The sequence below is a fragment of the Triturus cristatus genome, chromosome 3_2, assembly GCF_964204655.1.
Source record: "Triturus cristatus chromosome 3_2, aTriCri1.1, whole genome shotgun sequence".
Taxonomy (NCBI): domain Eukaryota; kingdom Metazoa; phylum Chordata; class Amphibia; order Caudata; family Salamandridae; genus Triturus; species Triturus cristatus.
In genome coordinates, this window is record NC_140584.1 from 622,715,139 (window position 1) to 622,739,075 (window position 23,937).

The following is a 23,937-nucleotide window of genomic DNA, read 5'->3' on the forward strand; positions in this document are numbered from 1 at the left end:
TTTTAAATTATTTGTAATCTTTATGTTTTTTATCCAGTTGACCACTTGATTAAATGTTGCACTTAAGGGAGAGGATATGGTGTTCCTTCCAGAGCTGCAGACTTTGCAACTGGGGATCCAGGTTGGAGTTTCTGCTTCAGCTCAACATTCTGTGATTCTGGTCAAATCACTTAATCTCCCCATGTCTACAACCAAAATGAATTTGATCTTGTGTGATGTATCCAATGCTTATGTAAAGCACTCCAATACCTGACAAGTCTGCACTATATAAAACTGCAAATACACAAAAAATAAGTGTTTTGCACACTTCTGTTATTGGGCTACATGCGGGCTACATCTGGGTGATATTTGTCCTGCATTTGGGCTCTTTTGTCTATGGTGGCCATCTTGGGAGATTTATTTGTTATGAAGTTTCTTAATTTCCTCATTTACTGCAGTCTCCTCAGTAGGAAATGCTTTCAGTTTTTTACCTTGATTCCATCAAGAAGGTATTCAGATATGTAAAACATTTGCCATAAATTCTGAATGTTAGCACTCTAGTTGCTCATTAGATCACTGTAGTAAAGCGACTGCTCACCACGGAAGTCTGCTGCTGGTATTCAAAGTGCATGTTTCAATCTGCATGTCAGAATTTTTTTATGAAATAGAAGAGGATTTGAGAAGTCAAAATGTGCCCTAATTTTTCTTTCTGCAGCACTAATCATAATTTCTATGGCAAAATGAACCCCCTCATTTTGTTCCTTTGTAAAGTAAATGTTTTAAGTGTTACCACTTTATTCCAATCAAGATGGCTTCAGGTGTGCCATACATTTGTCATAAGTAAGACTGTTAGCGCTCTAGTTGTTCGTTAGTACACTCTGGGACATTCTGTCATTGGGCTATACTTGGGCTACATCTGGGTGATATTTGGGCTACATTTGGGCTCTTTTGTCTCTGGTGGCCATTTTGGGAGACTTATTTGTTATGAAGTTTCCTAATTTCCTCATTTACTACAGTCTCCTCAGTAGGAAATACTTTCAGTTTTTTACTTTGATTCCATCAAGAAGACATTCAGATGTCTCACACATTTGCCATAAATTCAGAATGTTAGCACTCTAGTTGCTTATTAGATCACTGTAGTAAAGCTACTGCTCACCAGGGAAGTCTGCTGCTGGTATTGAAAGTGCATGTTTCAGTCTGCATGTCAGAATTTTTTAATGAAATAGAAGAGGATTTGAGAAGTCACTCAAAATGTGCCCTAATTTTTCTTTCTGCAGCACTAATCATACTTTCTATGGCAAAATGAACCCCCTTATTTTGTTCCTTTTTAAATTAAATGTTTTAAGAGTTACCACTTTATTCCAATCAAGATGGCTTCAGGTGTGCAATAAGTTTGTCATAAGTAGGACTGTTAGCGCTCTAGTTGTTCTTTAGAGCACTCTTGGAAGCTGCAGTAGAACACAAAGGAATCAACTGACAGTCTCTGCCCTTTTTGGATGTACATGTTTTTCTGAGAATGTCAGACTTCATTCTCACATGACTGAGAAAGATAATGTGAATTTACAGAAAATATGCTCTCAGTTTAGCTTATAGATCACCTTCCAAACCTCTGTGGGAAAAGCATGAGAAACACAATTCCTAAAATGAGTATGGTACCATCAACAAATGATTTATAATGTAACTAAAGTCTTAAAACCTTCTATTAACTGCAATGCTTTTTAATGAGGTGCTATCATGTATATTGGTGCCAAGATGGCTGCCAACACTTCTTGGATGAAGTACTGACAGCCAATCAGATCTCACGATGAGATGTGTGGTTAGGCTCCGCTCAGATATGTCTATCTTTTTTACTCTAATTTTCTCAGGAACTACTGAACGGATTTACACCATTTAAGCAAAAGGCACGAGTCTGAACTGAGGACTACCTCGTTGCCAAATTTGGTGCAATTCCGTTCAGCAGTTCGGGCTGTAGCTGCGTCAACAGGTCCTATGGGAAAATGCATTGGGAAAATGCCTTTTGGGACCGCCCTTTTTTCTCGGCCCCCGCTTGACGAATCACCGTGAAATTTTCAGGATAGGAGCGGACCGGAGCTGGCCAAAAGTTTGGAAAATTTTGCAAAGATTCGTCAATCGGTGCCAACGTTATTCCAAATAGAATGTTGCGGCTTTCCTATGGAAATAGGTCCTAACTATATATATATCTATATTACCTACTGGCGGTTGCCAGTAGGTAGTTATAGTTAGGACCAAGTTTCCATAGGAAGAACATTTTTTGTGTTGCTTAGAACTTTGGTGTCGTTTGATGAATCTTCATGAAGTTTTCCAAACTAATTCTTTGTTCATATCAGCTCCTATGTTAAAAGTATGGGGGTGATTTGTCAAGGGGGGGCCGAGAAAAAAGGGGGGTCCCAAAACGTGTATTCTCCATGTTATTTTCCATAGGAAACTTTAGACAAGGCTACAGGTCTAACGGGTGAACGGAATACCCCAAATTTGGCAGGGAGAAGGGTCTTGGTCCAGAAAGCATGCTTTTGTTTATTTGGTGTAAATCCGTTCAGTAGTTTTGGAGTAATATCAAAATTTACGGATATCGATATTTCAGAATTCTGCCTTCTGATTGGCTGAGGGGTTACGAGCACGAGCTTGCTGCTTATTGGCTGTGAGCGGTTCGAGCGGATGCAACTAGGAAGTGTTGGCAGCCATTTTGTGATTCCATGGAAGCGAGTAAGGGGAAAAAAGGGCAAAAAGAGTAGGAAAGAGGAGGGTAGGAGCGCTGTAAGGTCTGTGGGGTGGTTAGGGTGTGCTACACATGGAGTGTGAAGAGAAGTATTCACCCCTAGGGGTGTGAAAGTGCTGTTCTACCCAGAGTGAGATGGTGCTGAGGTGAGGTGCCAGTACACTCGGAGATGAAACCGTGAGCTGATTGCTGTAAACTGATGTGCTCTGGGCGCTCCAGCATACTGGCTGCTGTAGCATAGCTGTGCACGTGGTGTTAGTATGGGTTTAGACTATAGCGCTGTGAGCTCTGTGGGGTGGTTAGGGTGTGCTATAGAGGGAGTGTGAAGCGAAATATTCACCCCTAGCGATGTTAAAGTGCTGTTTTGCCCAGAGTGAGATGGAGCTGAGGTGAGGTGGCGGTACACTCGGGATGAAACCGTGAGCTGATTGCTGTAAACTGATGTGCTCTGGGCGCTGTAGCATACTGGCCGCTGTAGCATAGCTGTGCAAGTGGTGTTAGTATGGATTTAGACTATAGCACTGTGAGCTCTGTGGGGTGGTTAGGGTGTGCTATAGAGGGAGTGTGAAGCGAAGTATTCACCCCTAGAGGTGTGAAAGTGCTGTTTTGCCAAGAGTGAGATGGTGCTGTGGTGAGGTGCCGGATGAAACTGTGAGCTGATTGCTGTAAATTGAAGTGCTCTGGGCGCTGTAGCATACTGGCCGCTGTAGCATAGCTGTCAAGTGGTGTTAGTATGGGTTTAGACTGTAGCGGGAGTGGGAAGCAAACTACTCACCCCTACCGGTCTGAAGACTCGAATGGAATGTTTTAGCAAGCAGGAATAAAGAAATAATCATGAAGAATATAATGCAGAAGGTTGCAATGCCACAGAAGACAAATGGTGAAATCCGGTATGTTTAAGAAAGTGGCTGTGTGGGACAAAGCGATGGAGTCTGCAAGTTATATAAAGAGTGTCTTTATTTAAGTGCCATAAATGGAACCATTGGTGCAAGAGCTAAGGCATCCAGCTGAGGCAAACTCCAACGGCTTCTGCTGTATTCAAACCTAAGCTCCTGCATCAGTCAATTCCAGATTACATGTTACAGTTCCATGTGACAAAAACAATACCTATTAGACATGAATGACTGTAAATTGTAGAATGAAAATAAAGATAGGATAGGATTACCACACTGTGCCAACCAGTTCCTAAACAATGCTGTGTTTTTTTATCTTGATCACCAGCTCGTGAGCAGAGGCTGAGGATGAGCTAATTTGTGTGATAGAGCATCGTGGAAAACAGGCAGGCAGAAAGACATGGTGTACAAAGAATAGATATGGTTTCAAAATGGATGTCGGGTTTAGGCTAATTTAGCAAGTAAATAGCGTATTTGCATAGGCCATACATCATCCATCCCTGGTTAGTGTGGAGGCGTAAGGGCCAATATTGAAAACACAGTTCAAATGCCTAAGTATACTTACAAAGTTATTATATGAAAATAGTTCAATTGAAGTGTATTAATAAATGTTATAGGAAAAAGTCTAATAAATTGGAAAATATCAATCCAAGAATAAAGTGAATTTCTTACAAATCTTGGAGATTGCAGTCCGGAAGTTCTTCAGCGGCTTGAGATGCGTAATGTTCCAAGAGGCGATTGTTGCCATTGTGTGAGAAAAGTGAAGCGATCCAATTCATATCCTCGAAAGGACAGTAATGTTCCTCGAATGTTGTAGCGGCAATTTGAATTTTCAGGCAATCTGCGATGTTGTCAAAGGTCGCACGTTGCAGGAGATCTTTCACGGCTGCACAGAAATCCCATTCCACCAAGATACCTTTTTGTGCTGCATCCGCCATTGCTCCACTGCCCGAACAATCAAGTTCATGGTTTTCAAGATACTCCATTACCTGCTGGATATTGGGAGTGTTTGCTGGGATGTTGGAACGCCAGTCGATTGGGCAAGTTTTGCAATAAAAAGCTGGTTGCACGCAGATTGTGTTTGTGTAAATAAATGTCATGTTGTAGCTGGTTCCGATAATAGATAAAGGCAGGCAGCCGAAAAGTTGTTCAATTTTTTCACGGTTTTGATGTAGCTTCACGTAGAGGCGTATTCTCACAGAGAGCGCAGCCATTTTTAACAAGCTAAAATAGTAGTAGGATGGCCTCAAACAGAGCGTGAATTATGGGTACTGATCCTGTTATTCCAGAGATGATGGAATGAATGAAGTCTGGTATTAGACTAAAAACAGTTTGAAAGCCTGTGAGAAGGCCGGAGGAGACTGTGTTAAAAAAGTGTGCCAGACCTTAAATGTCAGATGTGTTGAAAATTGTGTAACAATTCACAAAGTGTAATGGGAGGTTCGTATTTAAAAGGGAGTGTATTTTACTTGAAGTTTGTGCTATCTGCAGTCGATAAATTACTTTTGGAGAAGTAAGGGACACTTCTTTTTTTTTTTTTGGTTTTTGTTTATTTATTAAGCATTTTTGTAACAGTCAAACATACATAATACAAAGTTACAGTTTGACAGATTCAAGGCATCAACACAAAGACGGGCATACTTAGCAGTGGTACAGTGATCTCACATGGCTGTAGTAGTGTGGTCCCGGGCAGTCTCTGATGAACAAGAGCAGGAAACAGGGCAGATGCCCACATGGGTAAACAGAGAGAGGGTCACGTGCCAGCTGTAATCTAGATATTAGTCATTAGTAAGGGAGAGCAAGTATGAGGTAAGCGGCCCCCAGATATCTCTTGGTCTGGAGGTTGCCGGTAGTTCCTCCGCATAGCATGTAAGCTGATCATGGCAGTATGCTAGGTCCTGCAACCACAAGGTGGCCCTGGGAGTCAATCGGCTCTCCCAACAAAGAGAAACACGTCGCTTAGCCATGAGCAGGGCAATGGAGACTAGTTTTTGGTGAGCAGGGCGCACCACCGCTCCAACTCCCAGCAGGCATAACCGCGGATGGCAAACCACCGGCTCCTCAATCATCAGTCCAAGCACTCTAATCACCTCACCCCAATACACAAACACCTTTGGACAGTCCCATGCCAGATGATAAAAGTCTGCCCCCGATGCACCACATCTCTTACAGGCATCAGTCTGGCGGAGCCCGAATTTATTCAATTGTGCTGGTGTGTAGTACATCTGATGTAGATACCTGAAATGCACCGATCGCAGGTTACCATTCGGCGTCAAGCGGCCCGTCAAGTTGCAGCTATCCAACCAGTCCCCCTCCGTGAGAGGTTCCGGAAGTACCTTGTTCCAATTGTCCAGAGCCCTTGACCCCACTGAGTTCCCATCTCTCTGAGACTCCTTGTGGAGCCGAGTCAGCAGCCGCGCTCTAGAGGTAGTCGTGTAGATCAACTGCAGTGCCCCAAGAGCCAGTGGTTCAGATGGGAAGTACGGATTAAATACCCGCATGGCAGACCGCAACCTCGCATAAACAAAGCACTGCATGGTCGATATTTCGCCATGGGCCACTAGGCCTGCTGTGGTTATAAATTGCCCTCCCGGATAAGCATCCGACATGACGCTGAGTCCCATCTCTGCCAGCGTTCATAATGTACCTGTCTCCTGAGTCACCGAAAGATCGGAATGATGGAGCAGCTGCATATTTGGAGCATAGAGTGGCAATCTGTTGGCACGTCGCCCCAATGCCCGCCATGCACCGGCGGTGGCCTGCACCGTATCAAACTCTCCCCTCTCGTATACCGTGTATGTGTTGACAAGCATCGCTTTAAGGGGCAGAGGATGGACTGCCTCCGCCTCCACCGCCACATGCGGAATGTAGGCCGGGTCATGTTGCCAATAATAGGCATACTGCGCCTGGGCGCAGAGATAATAGAGATAAAAATCTGGCGCCGCAAATCCACCCTGGGCGTACGGCAAGGTGAGACTCCCCCAACTCAGGCGAGTCTTCTTCCCTCCCCACGGCAGTGTAATCAGGAGGGAGCAAAGAGTATCAAAAAATGACTTATTTAACCGTACCGGGATGTTGCTAAAATAATATAGAAAGCGCGGGAGTACTATCATTTTCATCAAGGCTATCCGATCTGCAAAGGAGAACGGTAGTTTGATCCAACGGGTCACCTGTTCCTCCAGTCTGGTAACCGCCGTACCAAAGTTTGCTTGTATAACCGTCTGTGAGTACCTGTGCAGCCACACCCCCAGGTACTTAACAGCCTCCAATCCCCACACCAACGGGTACTCCAGATCAAAAGGCCGGGTGCTATCAGTAAGAGGAAATATAGTGGACTTAGTCCAATTGATCCCCAGGCCAGAGAAACGCTCAAACCGGACATATTCACGGATAAGCGGCGCCAGATACTGCTCCGGCTCACGGACATATAGCACCATATCGTCCGCATACAGAGAAACAGCCAGCGGTCGCTGCAAAAAGCGCAGCGCCGATGCAGCATGCCGCTGCCGCACCATACAAGCCAAGGGCTCCAGCACAAGCGCGAACAGCAGGGGCGACAACGGGCAGCCCTGCCGCGTACCTCGGTGAATCGCGAACTTATCAGATAGATGCCCATTAATTCGCACTCTGGCCTCCGGCTGAGTATACAGCAACCTGATCCAGTTCGTAAATACAAACGGGACTCCCATACGATGAAGGACTGCTATCTTGTAGGACCAAGCTATAGAATCGAATGCTTTGGCAGCGTCAAGTAGCACCGCCACTGCCGGGAGAGTAGGGATCAGTACATGCATAACCGCAAATATAGTGCGGAGATTGTGAGATGTAGAGCGTGCGGGAACAAACCCCGACTGGTCCGGAAGTACCATAACCGGAAGCAGGAGTTGAAGCCTCGTAGCCAGCACCTTTGCCAATATTTTGACGTCCGTGTTTATTAGTGACAGCGGGCGGTACGAGTCGCATTGATCTGGAGGCTTATCGGGCTTTAGGAGGGCGACCACTAGCGCCTCTCGAAGGGTCGGTGGCAAGCAACCGGTCTCATACGCTTCCTCATATAGTTGCAACAGGCATGACGCCAATTGGTCCGCATATTCTTTATAAAATTCGGCCGGCAGCCCATCAGTGCCTGCCGCTTTACCACCGGGAAGTGCCTTGATAGCATCTTGTATCTCCCCAAGCGTCAGGCGGTGCATCAAAAACTCTTGCTGCCTACGCGACAACCACACTAGCGCAATATCATCTAAATATTGTTCTAGTTCATCCGGCTCAGCTGTTGTCCGGTGACCATACATGTCAGTGTAATAATCCGTAAATGCTCTCAGAATACCTTCAGCATCATGCCGGACCCCCTCATCCACCTGAATACCTTGTACCACCTGCGCTCTACGGCACGGATCAAGAATGCGAGAGGCGAGCGATCTCCCTGGCCTTCTGCTTTCCCCATAATATCGCGCTCTGTTGCGCCGGGAGAGATGCTTAATCTCTTGGTCTGTAGTATCATTATACGCTGACATTTTTTCTTTTATTTGCGCCAGGACAGCCGGGGTGGGCCGAACGCTATAGGAGTGTTCCAGATCCTTCAGGTCCCTCTCCAGTGTTTCCATCGTACGACGGAGAGACTTCAAGACACCAGCTTGTAGGCCGATGAATTCCCCTCGAATGGTCACCTTAAAGGCTTCCCACAGTGCCTCCACTGTCGCAACCGACTCTGCATTCACCGTGAAGTAGTCCGTTATGGCCTTTCAAACTCCTTACTTGAACACTGGGTCTAACAATGATGTGGACTGCATACGCCACTGAAATGGGGGCGGGACTAGCGCAGGTATCACCATATCTAGCGCCACTGGAGAGTGATCAGACAGTGTTCTAGGCAAGTGCCCTACCCGCACCACCCAACCACAAACATCCAATGTTACCAGCCAGTACTTTATTCGGGACCAGGCCTGCCGTGCATATGAGTGACACGTTCCCTCCATGGCTTGAGGGTGCCTCTGCCGCCAAATGTCGACTAGTCCCAAGGGTTCCATTCCCTCCCGCACTGCGCCCGGAGCCCTCCGAGAAGGGCAGACCACTGTAGTTTTTCTATCCAGCATCGGGTTCAATACCGCATTAAAGTCTCCACCACATACAACAGTCGCACATGGGATAGCGGCAAGCTTACTCCAGAGAGCATCAAAGAAACCCGGGTCATCTGTGTTTGGACCGTATATATTAACAATAGTCAACGGCCTATTATAGAGCGTGCCCTGAGCTATAATGTACCTGCCGTCTGTATCAGCATCCACCAGGTGGGGCACAAAAGGAACATTTTTCTTAACCAGTATCATAACCCCCCGAGCATATGAGGAGTAGGACGCAGCCAGCCTCACCCCCGCCCATCCGGCCGCTACCTTCTGGGCAGACTGCTGCGTGAGATGCGTCTCCTGTAACAGCGCAATGTGCACATTATGTCTGTTCAAATAAGCGAGCACTTGCCTCACCTTCCTAGCATTGTTGAGCCCCCGGACATTCCAACTCAGCCATTTGAGGGTTGACCTGCTATCTATCCCCACAGTAGTGCATATTGAGATATAAACATGCAGCTAAAAAGCAGCCACAGCTGTAGTACCATGCATCATGTAGCCTAAGAATCCGCATCCCATTACCATATTGAAGCATAAATCCCCAACCACCCCATCCCCCCACTGCGGCTAGCAGCCGCTGCCGCACATTTTCCCTAGCATGAACAAAACCAAAGTGGGGCAACTGCAATCTCCTGACAGACACTAAACAGAGATCGAGGAACATCAATGCCCCAACAGTGACGCCAACCGGGCATCCACAAATACCCAAAACTGTGTGGGAAGTTCCCATGTCAGGGGTTACCAGCGCCTCTTGGTCCCCCGCAAAAGCAGGGTGGGTCGAGCTGGAAGAAGAACGGCAGCCCTCCCGTGAACTTGACAAGAGTAAGAAGGAGGAGCGTGTAACATACGGCTAAAGCCACTCAGTATCATCAATGTGTGCAGCCAAACCTCCTATACATGCCCCCCTCCGCCACCCTGAGGCCGCCCTCACCCAGTTGTTTATAATAAATGGCAGTAGCAGAGCAGTAAATCCATACAATAAGAGACCATGAGATATTAGAAGAGCAATACATAGCGCGGATATCCTGACGCTTCACGCTCAGTCCTCTGAGTCCGAATGTCCATTGCTCCTGCCAGTCGGCCCCTGTCGCTCCAACCGGCGGGCATACAACATCGACTCCTTTGGTGCCGTGAAGATGTGCGCCTTCCCCTCGTGTTGTATCCGCAGCCGGGCAGGATACAGCATGGCATATTGGATTTTTAAGGATTGCAGTTTTTTCTTTACAGTTTGAAACTCACGATGAGCCTGCTGCACCGCTACGGTGAAGTCCGGGAACAGTTCTATTTTCATCCCCTGATACTCCAGTCTCCCCTTCTCTCTGGCCAGACGGAGAGCCACATCCCTGTCCCAATAATTGAGGAGCCTGGCAATTATCGGCCTAGGCTGGGCACCTGGGGCTGGTCTAGGAGCCAGGGATCGGTGAGCGCGTTCTACAATAAACACCTTAGAGAAGTGTTCAGCACCCAACAACGTTGTGAGCAACGATTCCACATACAGTTCCATAGGACCGGTGTTTGTAGTCTCGGCCACCCCAGTTATGCGCAAGTTGTTTCTCCGGGACCGGGCTTCAAAATCCTCATTTCTGGCCTTAATAACCTCAAGCACTTTCTCCATAGCAGCGCATGATGCACCCATCACCTCCATTCGATCTTCCGCCCCAGAGATGAGGGTCTCCGCTTCTACAAGTTGCGCGCCATGTTTGTCAAGTCTGGAGGCCATACTATCCATTCGGAGATTTAGACCATTGATTTTCGCGTCTATAGTCTGAAGGCTTTGCTGCATAGTGAGCATCATTTTCTCCAGTCGTGTGGACGGGCCCTGCCCCAGCTCTGGTTCCGGAGCAGGGGCAGCAGGCACAGGAGCCCTAGCGTTTGATTTAGCCTCGAATTGAAGTTTGCTTTGTTGTTTATCTGTGCGGCCCATGTCTGCAGCACCTCTCCCCGAGAGATGAAGGGCCGTCCCCCAATTCCTCACCAGCCAGCAAACTAGGTTCTGGAGAAGCGTCCCAGCAGAGTTTATGTAAAGCTGGCAATTCACACAAGGGCAGGCTGCACTGAACTCGACAATGGCGTACACACACCCAGATCAAACCGCTACCGCCCGGCACCACCGGAAAGCAGCCAATGTCTAGTCACCTCCGCGGGGCCGCACACCAATGGAGCCAGAGCATGCGTCCCCCGCCGGTCTATCGCACCAGGAGCGCCCCAGCAGGCCACAATATTGTCCGAGGGGGCCCCCCCAGGCTGCGCCGCCCGCCACCACATCCCGGGAGCAGTGCGCCCTCGATGGCCCCAGGCAGCACCCACTCACCAGTGCTCCAGGCCAGGTCACCTCGCCCCGGCCCGCCGCCAGAGTCAGGCCCCACAGCAGGTTACCTCAGGCCATCCAGGCCGCGTCAATGGTGACGGGAACATCCAGCACACTGGGCCCCCGGAACAGCGCCGTCCCTCCAAAGCGGTCCGCTGTCAGCAAGCCTCCACAAACAGCACTTTGCCCACTCAGAGCGCTGCCAGGCCGGGTAGAAACGAGCACTGAGCCCAGGTTGCAGCCTCCGCCACAGCGCCAGATGTCGAGGCCCCGGGGCGGGATCCAACCTCGGCAGCAGGCCGTCAGCAGCTCCGAACAGCCGCAGGAGCGTCACCGCCGGGGGGGAGGCAGCAGGCACCCCACAGTTCCTGAGAGTCGCCAATAGTCCGTGACAGCGGGCGCCGCCGCATGCCACCCACCAGCAGCCAGCGCAGAAGGCTCTGCAGGTGGGGCCGGCAGCCAAGTCTTCACGCGGCCGCCATTTTATCCTCCACGCGGGTCGTCAGTCCTTGCTACAATTACGGGCGAAAGGGGCAGCGAAGGCAGGCAATTTTCTCCTTCTTCGCAGTCCTTGACTCCCGAGGGCTAGGTAGCCGTCGTCAGCAGTCACAGCAGGCGCCGATGTTCGCGGATATTTGGCGGATAGGTAGCTCGACCAGCAGAGCTGCGCTACGGCGCAGCCATCTTGCTCCGGGCTCGCTAGCACCCCCAAGTGAGGGACTCTTCTGTTGAAAACTAAAACAGCGATATGATTAAGCATTCACTAAAGACATGAATTCTCTCTAGTTAAAACATGTTTCTTGTCTTATGTTGACTAATGTCCGGACTCCATTTTGTATTGTTGTGTCTCCACGTGCTCAGCACGAGAAGAGTCCTACCTTTTCGCTAGTTGCTCTTTATCTGCCTTGTAACAGTCTATAAATAGCTCCTTTGTCCGTCTGCCGCATGCCCAGACTTGACCACATCTGTTATCAGTTAGTCCTTGCTTGACCATGTTTTCGCGGGCTTAAGGAGTGTGTTAACTCCGCCCACATATTGGTTCTGTATCGAAAATGACCATAAAAGGTAATGAATTCTGCTTCATGCTGTATCCACCCACTTATGAGCCCCTCTGTTGTGTATAAAAGGGGACTGTGTATGCAAGTTCTTTGTGCTACTCTATGCAATACTGAAGAGTGTTGTATAGGTTGTAGGACCACCCTTAAGGGTTAAAAAACTCTGTCTTTGTACTTTGCAGTTTCCGTGCCAACTTCCTTCTAGCTTTTGTTACAGGAGAGCGAACCCTTGTACTCTGCGGGCCTAGCTGGGGCCTGTATTCATCAATTGGCGCCCGTCACGTGGGGCTCATCGGCGACTCGGATGCTCGAAGGACTGGTCGTGACGAAGGTGAGGAATTTTACCGGGGATGTGATCACTGCCAGTGGCGTTTTAGTCCTGGCATCCCGAGGTTTTCTTCCTTCCCTTCCGAGCTGACCTTCTGGGTGGCGCCGGTCCTCGACTGAGACCTCTTCTGTCGGTTTGCCGTGACAGCCGTTTGGGCGAATTTTGGAACTTGGCAGTTGGAACCTGGACACTCTTGATTGGTAAGAACCGTTGTACGGTACTTGCTCCGAGTTTTGATGCCTGGGTTGGCTATTTGAGTTTGATTTGTGATGACCGGTCATATTTTGTATTGATTACTGTGAGAATATATGCGTTGCAACACATATAGGCAGGTAATGTGGAGATATTTCTCCGGAGTTGTTTAAATCTGAACGGCGCAAAGTTTAAGTGCCATTTTTTTGATAATACTGCATATTTTGCATTATTTTTGAGCATGCCTGCTTTTAGCGCACTCCGTAAGTGGTGCTGCTGCTTTGGAAACCGGTTAAATCTTGAGGAATCTGCTCCAGCCCCCCCAGAGGGGACTCCTAATAGGGATATGTATGTGAAGCATGGTCTTTCCTCTATAATGTACAGCACAGTGTGGAGGAAATACACCAAAAAGGATCCTGAGTTACGATGGCCTTTGTATGGATCATTTGATATGCGTAAGATTGAGTATGTGGAACAGTGTATGTGTAAACGGCGTGCGCGGCAAGACATGTTTGAATGTGTACAGTTATGGGTGAAGGAAGTGCGTGAGCGAGAGAAACGTGAGAAAGCGCTGTTTGATAAAGAGCAACGGAAAAATTATCATGTGCGAGCACAGGAAGCGAAGCGTCGGGAGGGAAGAGAACTGGCGGAGAGACAAGAGAAAGAGCGTAGGTTGCAAGTCTCGGGTCAATATGCTGTCCGCCAGCCACTTTATCCTGTCCTTACTAATCTTGAAGATGATTTTTATTTATTAGATCGTTCTCCGCCCCCTTATGTTGGCGCTTCCGCCCCGAGATCACAGGAGTCTGGATTGGTTTCGGATAAGGTAGACACGCGGTCTATGTTGTCAGTCGAGCGTATGAGTGAGCTTCGGAAAATTTCTCTTCGTGCACTTAAGGGCAAGTTATCCCTTGCTGAATTGTTGGACTCTTTGGAAAAGTGGCGGGATAGAGAGAAGTTGTATTTTCTTGAAACCTTTTCTGATGAAGTGATTACTGCCTTTCGGAAATATTCAGAAGTTTTTGAGCCAGAGGATGTAGTATTAGATGCTAAAGCATTGCGTAACGGTGTTTTTTCTCCCTCTAAGGCATCTGATGCGGTCCGGCGACTGTTTGCATTGCGGGACGCGGCGAGTGACCTTAAAGAGAGAGCGCGCCTAAAGGCAGGGGAGGAGGAGCAGTCGGATCCACGTATCAGCGATGACCAACCATCTACCTCCCACTCAGATAAGAGCGAACTAGTGCATACTAAACCGATGCGAGAGGCGGCACCTTTGTATGTTCCTCCTAAAGGAGCGGGAACTAGTTCAGATATTACTTCCGCCGATGCTAATGGATATTTTGTGTATAATTGGGTCTATACTCCCTGGCATAGGGCTGATGTTATGGCATTAAAGAATGCATGGCCTGACCCCCGCAAGAATCCAGCAGCCTTTTATGAAGAGGTCGAGGGGGCCTTGAATTCTTGTACCATGACTTTAGCGGATATAGACTTGTTTTTTGGGCTCATATTACCACCGGATATGTGGAGATCTGTGCGGAAGGTGGATGATGTTCCCGCTTTTAAGGCTAGGTGGTCCGAGATTGAGGATGAGGATAAGGAGAGAAAACCCGCGCAAAAACCACCGCGGATTATTTTAGATCTTCCTGCTGCTATTTTGACTAAGCTGAAAACGATTATTCCCCCTAAAAAGATTGACTGGAATATGTTAGCATCGTGTAAACAGAAGGTTGATGAATCAGTCTCAGATTTCTTTACGCGCTTTGAGGAGACATTTCATGATTTCAGTGGTCAGTCACTTACGGATGATACGGGTCGCCATCTTTTTGTGGATAAATATGTGGCGAACTTATTACCGGGAATAGTAGCTCGTTTAAAAGCGAGTGAAAGTTCTTGGTCCACTTCGTCTCCGGCATCCCTCCTGACTATGGCTCAGTATTATGAGCGTCAGGAGCAAGAAGCGAAGGGGCAGGAGGAGAAGAAATCGAAAGATTTGAAAACAAAGGTGATGTTAGCGCAAGTGTATGGTCCGCCTCGTGGGGGTGTCGATAGAGGTAGGGGAGGATTCTATGGTCCCCCTTCGGGTCGGTCAGATGTAAATAGAAATCAATGTGCGCATTGTAAACAGTCGGGTCATTGGGCCAGAGATTGTCCGGTGTTGTATGCATCTCGTCCGGGACGTGGTCAGGGACCACCGAGAGGTAGAGGGGGCTTTTCGAATTATAGAGGGAACTCTATTGATCGTACTCAATTTGAGCCTAGCGTACAGCAATGGGATAGGCCTAATGTGTTTGATAGGCAACATCAGTATCAAATGTCTGGGAACGACCGTTCTGGGTATCATGACTCACAGCATGCATAGGATTGCATTGGATGGGGGTTAGAATCAGTTGAAGTGCCGGTTGATCAAAAGGGTCCTTATGTTTCAGCAAATGTTTTGGGTTCTACTGATCGGTTCCTAGTTGATACAGGAGCTACCCGCAGTGCGCTGTCCAAGCAATTGGTTCCGAGGGCTCCCCCATCTGGCTTAATGGTTACATCGGTAGGGTCTGATGGTACACTCTCTCGAAGCCCTCTTTCCCGACCCCTTGCATTCCATGTTGCTCCCTTTTCTGCACCCTGTCCGTTTCTGCTTGCCCCGAACACGCCTGGCAACATTATGGGTCTTGATATGCTCAAGCATTTCAGAGCTACGGTCCGCTGTTCCCCCGCTGGAGTACGGGTGATTTTAAACGATAATCACCCGATGACAGACCGGATGTGTGTGGTTGCGGAGGATACTGCATTAGCTTCCCTCCCTCGTTCTTTGTGGGCCACTTCGGATACTGATGTGGGACAGATGGTGATTCCGCCTGTCCACATTAGTGTCCAGGAGGGTGCGGTGTTACCACGCCTCCCTCAGTATCGTATTTCCCAGGAGGGGGAGGAGGCATTCATACAGATTGTGCAGGATTTGATTAAGGTGGGGGTAGTGGAAGAAGTTCCCTATAATGTTTGCAACAGTCCTATCTTACCCATTTTGAAGAAAGATACGGATACCAGGGTTTACCGGTTTATCATTGATTTAAGGGAAGTGAACAAGATTGTGATACCTCAGTATCCAGTGGTTTCTGACATCACGACGTTACTCACTTTGGTCCCGCCAACGGCGACCACGTTTTCAGTTATTGATTTGAAAAATGCCTTCTTTTCGATCCCTATTCACCCTGATAGCCGATACCTTTTCGGTTTTACTCTGAATAATAGGTCTTATAGATTTTGTAGAGTCCCCCAGGGCTATACGGAAAGCCCTAGCATTTACAGTCAAGCATTGAAACGGCAATTGGATTCCTTTGTTCTGCCCGAGGGTGTCGCCCTTATACAATATGTCGATGACATCTTGTTGGCGGCTGACACTCCTGAGCTGTGTGAGAAGAGTACGTTATCCTTGCTTTCCTTTTTGGCATCTCACAATCACAAAGTGTCGAAGAAGAAATTGCAATTCTGTAGACCAAAGGTGACTTATTTGGGTCACCTTTTGTCTAAGGAGGGGCGTGCACTCACACCAGATCGTATTCAAGCAATTTTGGACACGCCAGTGCCTTCCACACAGAAGGACGTGCGTGCATTTTTGGGTCTTGCTTCTTTTTGTAGGCAATGGATATTGGGGTTTTCACACATAGCTAAGCCATTGTTAGCACTTTTGACAAAAGACACACCAATTCCTCTTCCCTGGTCAAATGAGTGTGAAATTGCCTTTCAGCAATTACGACAAGCCCTTTGTTCAGCACCAGTGTTAGGGACCCCTGATTATACGAAGCCCTTTTCACTGTATGTGCATGAGAATGATGGATGTGCGTTATCAGTTTTAGTACAGATGCACGGCGACAAGCAGCGCCCTTGTGCATATTTTTCGGCTGTACTTGATCCTGTTGCCCGAGCGTTGCCTGGTTGTTTTCGCTCGGTTGCGGCGACAGCTGTGTCAATACGCCAAAGCGAGGGAATTGTGTTATCCCATAAGCTGTTGGTATTAGTTCCCCATGCTGTTGATGCCCTGCTTAATCAGACAAAGACGCAGCATTTGACCAGTGCCCGTTTAACGGGATATGAGTTGACGCTTTTGGCTCCTCATATTACGTTAAAGAGGTGTGCAACGTTAAATCCAGCCACGTTGTTACCGTTCCCGGAAACTCAGTCTGAAGCACGAAAAGCACATGATTGTATTCTTGTGACTGAGGAACAGACAAAGGGTCGTATTGATCTCCAGGATACGCCCTTTACAGATGTAGATGGAGAACTGTGGGTGGACGGATCATGCCTGAAGCTACCAGATGGTACGACTTCAGCAGCGTATGCAATTACCACATTACAAACAATAGTGGAGACTGCACGCATACCGCAGAAATCAGCTCAAGCAGCGAAACTGATAGCATTAACACGAGCATGTGAGCTCAGTGCAGGATTGTGTGTGAATGTTTATACAGATAGCCGCTATGCCTTCGGAGTAGCGCACGATTTCGGCCTACTCTGGAAGGAGAGAGGCTTTCTAACGTCCCATGGAGCACAGATAATGTATGGGGAGTTAGTTCACAACCTTTTGACTGCATTAACATATCCAAAGAAGATTGCTATAATTAAATGTAGTGCCCATAAGAAAGTGGTTGATAAAATTGGAGAAGGGAATGCTCTGGCAGACCGGGTGGCACGAGAGACTGCGATGCAGCCTGGTGCTACTGCAATGTATGTTGTGAAGTCACAGGCAGAAAGATGGCACGATGCTAGGAGAGAAGTGTTGGAAATACAGAGGACCGCTTCTGATACAGAACGGGAGCAATGGTCCAATGATGGAAAATTAGATGACGAAGGGTGTTGGAGAAATAAGCAGATGGATAAATGGAAGTTACCCACAGCCTATGGTTCAGATGGCACATGGACTAGCGCATGTCGGAGCTTCCGCAATTGTTAAATTACTCACACGAGTTTGGGAGCATCCGGAGATCGCTAGTACGGCAAAGAGGGTAGTGCAGACTTGCATGATTTGCCTGAGGTATAACCCAGGAAAGGGTACACGAACTCCAGCAGGAGGATTTGCAACACCTACTGCACCCTTTGAGGTTTTGCAGATGGATTACATTCAGCTTGAGCGCTGTAACAATCTGAAGTATGTTCTAGTAGTGGTTTGTGCCTTCAGCAAATGGGTTGAGGCATACCCTACGAAAGACAATACTGCAATGACTACAGCCAAGATGCTATTGAAGGAGTTCTTCCCTCGATACGGTGTTTGCAGATTGTTATGGAGTGATAACGGACCTCATTTTATAGCAGACGTTATAAAGTATATCCTGAAGGGTCTAGGCATTACCCAGAAGTTCCATGCAGTATTTCACCCTCAGTCTGCGGGATTGGTAGAGAAGTATAACGGTACTCTGAAGCTTAAGATCGCTAAGATCCAAGCTTCGACTTCTTTGACTTGGCCAGACGCTTTACCGTTGGCATTATTGTCAATTAGATCGATACCGCATTCTCGGACCGGTCTCACACCTTATGAGATCGTCTTTGGATGCCCAATGAATATTTGGGGTCCACCAAAACCTAAGTCACTGCATGATGTACCTTGTGTAATGATGAATGATTATCTGGCACAGTTAACGGATAATTTGGTTTCTATTCATCAACAGGTTCGAGAAGCGCTCCCTGATCGGTCCACAGGTGAGGGTCATAATCTCCGACCTGGGGACCAGGTGATGCTGAAGGTTTTCGAAAGGACGAACAGTCTGGAGCCGTGATGGGTTGGTCCTGAGCAAGTCTTGCTCGCAACGAGGACAGCTGTGCGGGTTTCTAATCGGAAGAACTGGATCCACTCCTTGCACTGTCGTAAAGAGCCGCCTGGATTGGTGGAGCCTGCTGTGTTGACCGACCATCGAGAAATCCTGACTGCGGAGAAAGGCCGTGCTGTGGAACCGAACGACACTGAGGAGCTCTTCCCGAACCAAACAATTTCTGGAGGAGGAAGATATCACCTCCGACCAAGAAAGTGATTGCTGTATCCAAAGTTATCAGAACGGCCCTTAGGTTAGTGAAACGGAGAGCCAATGTGGCAAGGGGGGGGGGATCAGCCCTGCATTAGTGTAGCGACACCCGTCTTGGCCCGCTGGTGAAGAAATCAACGGCTGCCTAAGGGGAAGAGTTCTGACAACCTTTTTAGTTTCAGGAAGATATTGACTTCTTACTACAAGATGGAGAAGAAGAAGATTCTTTGTGCGACAAGCTTTATTATCATTGTGGCTATTGTTGGTATAACCACATGGTTTGTTGAGGATGTGACTCCTGCCCGTGAGTTGCTTGTTTTGACCACCCCAGTGCCTGAGGAGCACTACTTTTATACCCTTCCGTATCAAGAATTGAAGCATCGTCAGTCTTATTTGAATAACACTTTCATCCAGATGTTGCATCACACCCATGTTGCTACTAATGCTACGAACTGTTGGATATGTGGTATGATGCCAGCTCATCAGAAGAAAGGAGGAACGCCATTCATACCTCTTCCCTTTTCTCATAATGGCTCTTGTAGAGCATGGTACACTTTGCTTTTTGCCACACGGAAGCCTACAGTGGGACGATTACTCTTTAGACTTAATAGGGAATGTCATCAAGATAAAGATGGTTATCCACAAGCGAATGGGACAATATGGGAATGGGAGGAATATCGACCAGACAATGAATCGATCCCCTACATTTTTACGAACACTAGAGACACTGTAGGGAGAGAACGGTTTGTGATTCAAGTGGCACAAGCTCAAGCGGACCTGTGTGTCCAGAGTGTGGGTTATATTCCTGTTGGTGTTAGTGACTGGATCATTATCCTGAACATTGACGGGTTGAATAATAGTACTTTCTTAGCTTCCCATAACACATACTTCATATGTGGGAATAAGGGTTATTATCGTTTGCCAGCCGGTTGGTCCGGAGTATGCTATGTAGCATTCCTATTACCTCCTGTATTTTTGGCACCTGCATCTTATCATAAAGATTTGAAGTTGTTGAACAATGTGACTGTAAATAGGTATAAACGTACTCTATCTATTGATGATGTTGACCAAACTGATACTAGTTTGCAGCAGTATATTGATTTTAATTTAGGATTGTTTTTCTTTGTTGGAGCTGCCCCAAATAGTAGGAAAGTTCGAAGATTAACAGGAGTTGTAGAGGCTGTGACAAATCAAACCGCTGCTGCTCTTGGGAATCTTACGGAAGAATTACAAAGTACCAGAATTGTTGCTTTACAGAATCGTATGGTATTAGATGTTATGTTAGCTGACCGAGGTGGAGCATGTAAAATTATCGGAAGTAGTTGTTGTGTGTTTATTCCTGACCATACGCCATCAGTTTATAATGCTATCAATAAACTACATAAAATTGCAGCTGAAATCCATACAGAAAATGGCACTTGGACGTTGTCTGGATGGTTTTGGGCAATGATCACCACATGGGGGTGGAAGGTTTTGACTGGTCTTTGTATTATTGTAGCAATTCTGTTTTCTTGTTGCATTTGTGTCCAATGTGGTCCTTTACTTTGTTCCCTATGTGTGTCATTCTGTATTCCTGATAAGAAAGCTATTGCCAATGTCACCTATCAGAAACATTCAACTAAAGAGGTAGAAGAGATGATGAAAATTGACATATATGATGATTATCCTAATAAGCCGAATGTCTTCAGTAAATGCTGAAAGGGTCGTCTGTTGAAAACTAAAACAGCGATATGATTAAGCATTCACTAAAGACATGAATTCTCTCTAGTTAAAACATGTTTCTTGTCTTATGTTGACTAATGTCCGGACTCCATTTTGTATTGTTGTGTCTCCACGTGGTCAGCACGAGAAGAGTCCTACCTTTTCGCTAGTTGCTCTTTATCTGCCTAGTAACAGTCTATAAATAGCTCCTTTGTCCGTCTGGCGCATGCCCAGACTTGACCACATCTGTTATCAGTTAGTCCTTGCTTGACCATGTTTTCGCGGGCTTAAGGAGTGTGTTAACTCCGCCCACATATTGGTTCTGTATCGAAAATGACCATAAAAGGTAATGAATTCTGCTTCATGCTGTATCCACCCACTTATGAGCCCCTCTGTTGTGTATAAAAGGGGACTGTGTATGCAAGTTCTTTGTGCTACTCTATGCAATACTGAAGAGTGTTGTATAGGTTGTAGGACCACCCTTAAGGGTTAATAAACTCTGTCTTTGTACTTTGCAGTTTCCGTGCCAACTTCCTTCTAGCTTTTGTTACAGGAGAGCGAACCCTTGTACTCTGCGGGCCTAGCTGGGGCCTGTATTCATCACTTCTGTTTGAAACAAAAGCACTTTCAGTTTGCTCCGTTGAATAAAATCTGTTTTCAAAGTAGGTATTGAAGGCCAAGTTGTACTTTGGGAGTTACTTTGTGTGGGTGGGAATAGAGATTGCCAGAGGAAGTTATCCGGTTTGAAACAGTTGCGTAGCAGTCCATGTTATTAAGAAGCAGATAACTGCTGTTAGAAAGCTGCGTGAATGTTGGTCTGATTGTGGGTGTTGGGGGCTGTAGGCTTAGAAGCGTCGTGCAGTTGGACATTCTTGCATAGTAATGAATGACTGCCATTGTGGTCCCACTTTTCACCTGTGAGAAAAACTTCGGTATCCTCTTTAAGACAGCGATATGTAAATGGGAGAAACCACTGCTCGTAAATAAACGCGCTATCTTATATAGTCGCATATAATATGACAAACAACATGTACACAAAGCAGACACAACGACACTACGTACTGTGGGAACCGTGGCTAGCCATGTGCACAAACCAAACATAGCACCTCTGCCACACAATGCATAATGGGGGGAGAGATGGGAGCAAAGTATGTGTGAAGGTGGCAAGTGATTCTCGATTATAAAAGTATACAATGCAAAGTGTTGAGGGGATGTGTCGGAGAGACTTGAATATGCAGAGCACAGACATGTACATGTGAAGATACACTGATGGTCTATTGAGTGAAGTGGACAGTGGACGCAACCATGATAGTACAGTCAGTAGGGAAGATTATGAAAAGAGCGCGTATGTGCCCCACCCCCAAATCTTTAGCGTAGTGGGTTGGCTCAGCGTACGCAAGGCTAGCGTAGGTGTATGAATAAAAGGCACGTTTCTCTGGGTGTGGTTCTCTTCCGGAATGGCGAACATGTCTGTCAGGTCTGCGCAGCTTACACGGCCACAAGGCTGACGCTGTGAGCGAAGGTGGCTGCGGGAATAATGCTCTCAGCCTGCTGGTACCCAGAAACCGCCATGGCCGCTGCGAAGCACATATGCCACACACTTCGCCTTTCGATACCGCCGTATGTAAAAGAGGGCTGACCACGTGCTGGCAGAAGCTCCTGGGCCGAGGTCTGCGAGCTGGGAAGGCTCCTGAGATCAACGCTGGCCACAGCGACACAGGCAGACAACACCCAGCCTGAGGCCCAGCACCGTGGAGTGCTCCGTAAACTACTAACACAGTAGTCCAACAGGTACCAACAGTGGAACGGTGTCTTGATCCCACAATGGACGATGTTAGAACTGCATCTGAGAGTCCAGGTGAAGGTACTCCTTTCGACTAGCTGTAACCAACTGTAGGTCCCAACAGTGGAACGGTGTCTTGATCCCACAATGGACGGTTAGAACTACATCTGCGAGTGGAGATGAAGGTACTCCCTTCGACCAGGTACAAGCAACTCTAGGTCCCAACAGTGGAACGGTGTCTTGATCACAGAATGGACGATGTCCGATATTACCTGCTACTGGGTTTTCACATAACTCCCTTTGGTGAGGTGCATCAGACTCTGTGCTTCCGTAGCTAAGTGCTGCACATTGGGCTTGGCTGACTGCAGTGGGTGGAGTACACAGTGGTACAGCAGGTCGGAACAGTGGAACGAGGTCTTGATCCCAGAATGAACGATGTTAGAACTGCATCTGAGAGTGCAGATGAATGTACTCCCTTCGACCAGGTGTAACCAACTCTAGGTGCCAACAGTGGAACGGTGTCTTGATCCCAAAATGGACGATGCACGATACTACGTGCTGCTTGGTTTTTACAGAACTCCCTCCATTGAGGTGCATCAGACTCTGTGCTTCGTAGCTAAGTGCTGCACATGATTATTAGGGTTGGCTGACTGCAGTCTGTGGAGTACACCGCGATACAGCAGGTCCAAACAGTGAAACGGGGGTCTTGATTCTGTGATTGAGGATTTCAGAAGTTAAAGTTTGTGATGATTTGTGTGTACCCCCTCCGATCAGGTGCAACCAACTCCGTGCTTCTGAGTCCAATGGCACATGGTTGTGAGGCATTAATGACCACTGCTTCTGGCCTACACTGCCGTCAGCATGGCTCACAATTCAGATTGAGTGGTGATTGTTTAATTACAGAATACAGTAGGCAACTAACTACAACGTCTATTGAAATATACACAATAGCCTTTTAGTATACTTGATTAAAGACGTTTTTTAAGATGACTTATATGTCTAGTACAATGACCAAATTCTTCTTGGTAGTGGTAAAGAACACTGAATAACAGTGTACACAGTAGACAGCAGAGATCGCAATTCAAATTGTTTTGATTTATTTATTGCAGAGTTTTGTGTAATTTATGTTGTTGTATTTTGTGAAGAGGAAGTGAGAAAAAGTATTCATGGAAGACTGTGCTCACTACTCCCTACAATTTACACTGCAGACAGCAGTGTTCACAATTCAGATTGAGTCGTTATTGTAGATGACGCAGTTCTGTAAGCAAAAGACATTGCTCCAGTGTGCTCTGTCTGCACCACGCATACGCATCATCACAGGGTCCGCACACGGTTTTTCTTGCTTCGCGTACTGCAAACAGGACTGCTCAAGTCAACGCCACGTGGCTGTGGGCCCTTGCTGACCGCTCACTGGCCTACACTGCAGACAGCAGTGTTTACAATTCAGATCGAGTCGCTATTGTAGATGACGCAATCCTGTAGGCAAAAGATATTGCTCCAGTGCGCTCTGTCCGCACCACGCATACGCATCATCACAGGGTCCGCATACGGTTTTTGTTGTATCGCGTATGGCAAACAGGACAGCTCAAGTCAATGCCACGTCGCTGTGGGCCCTTGCTGACCGCTCTCTGGCCTACACTGCAGACAGCAGTGTTTACAATTCAGATCGAGTCGCTATTGCAGATGATGTAGTGTTGTAGGCAACAGACATGGCTCCTAGTACGGTCCACACGCAGCACGCATTATCGCTGGCTGTGCACATGCTGAATGCTGTTGATGTGGCTATCTGAGTGCACTAGACCTGATGGGCCCTTTATGATACAATCTTTT

At 47.3% G+C, this 23,937-nt stretch overlaps 1 pseudogene; it reads left to right on the top strand.

The window, feature by feature from the left end:
* Window positions 1-10,798: 10,798 nt before the first annotated feature.
* The window catches only part of LOC146857846 (far upstream element-binding protein 2 pseudogene), a 58,400-nt pseudogene continuing 45,261 nt past the window's right edge, over window positions 10,799-23,937 (top strand).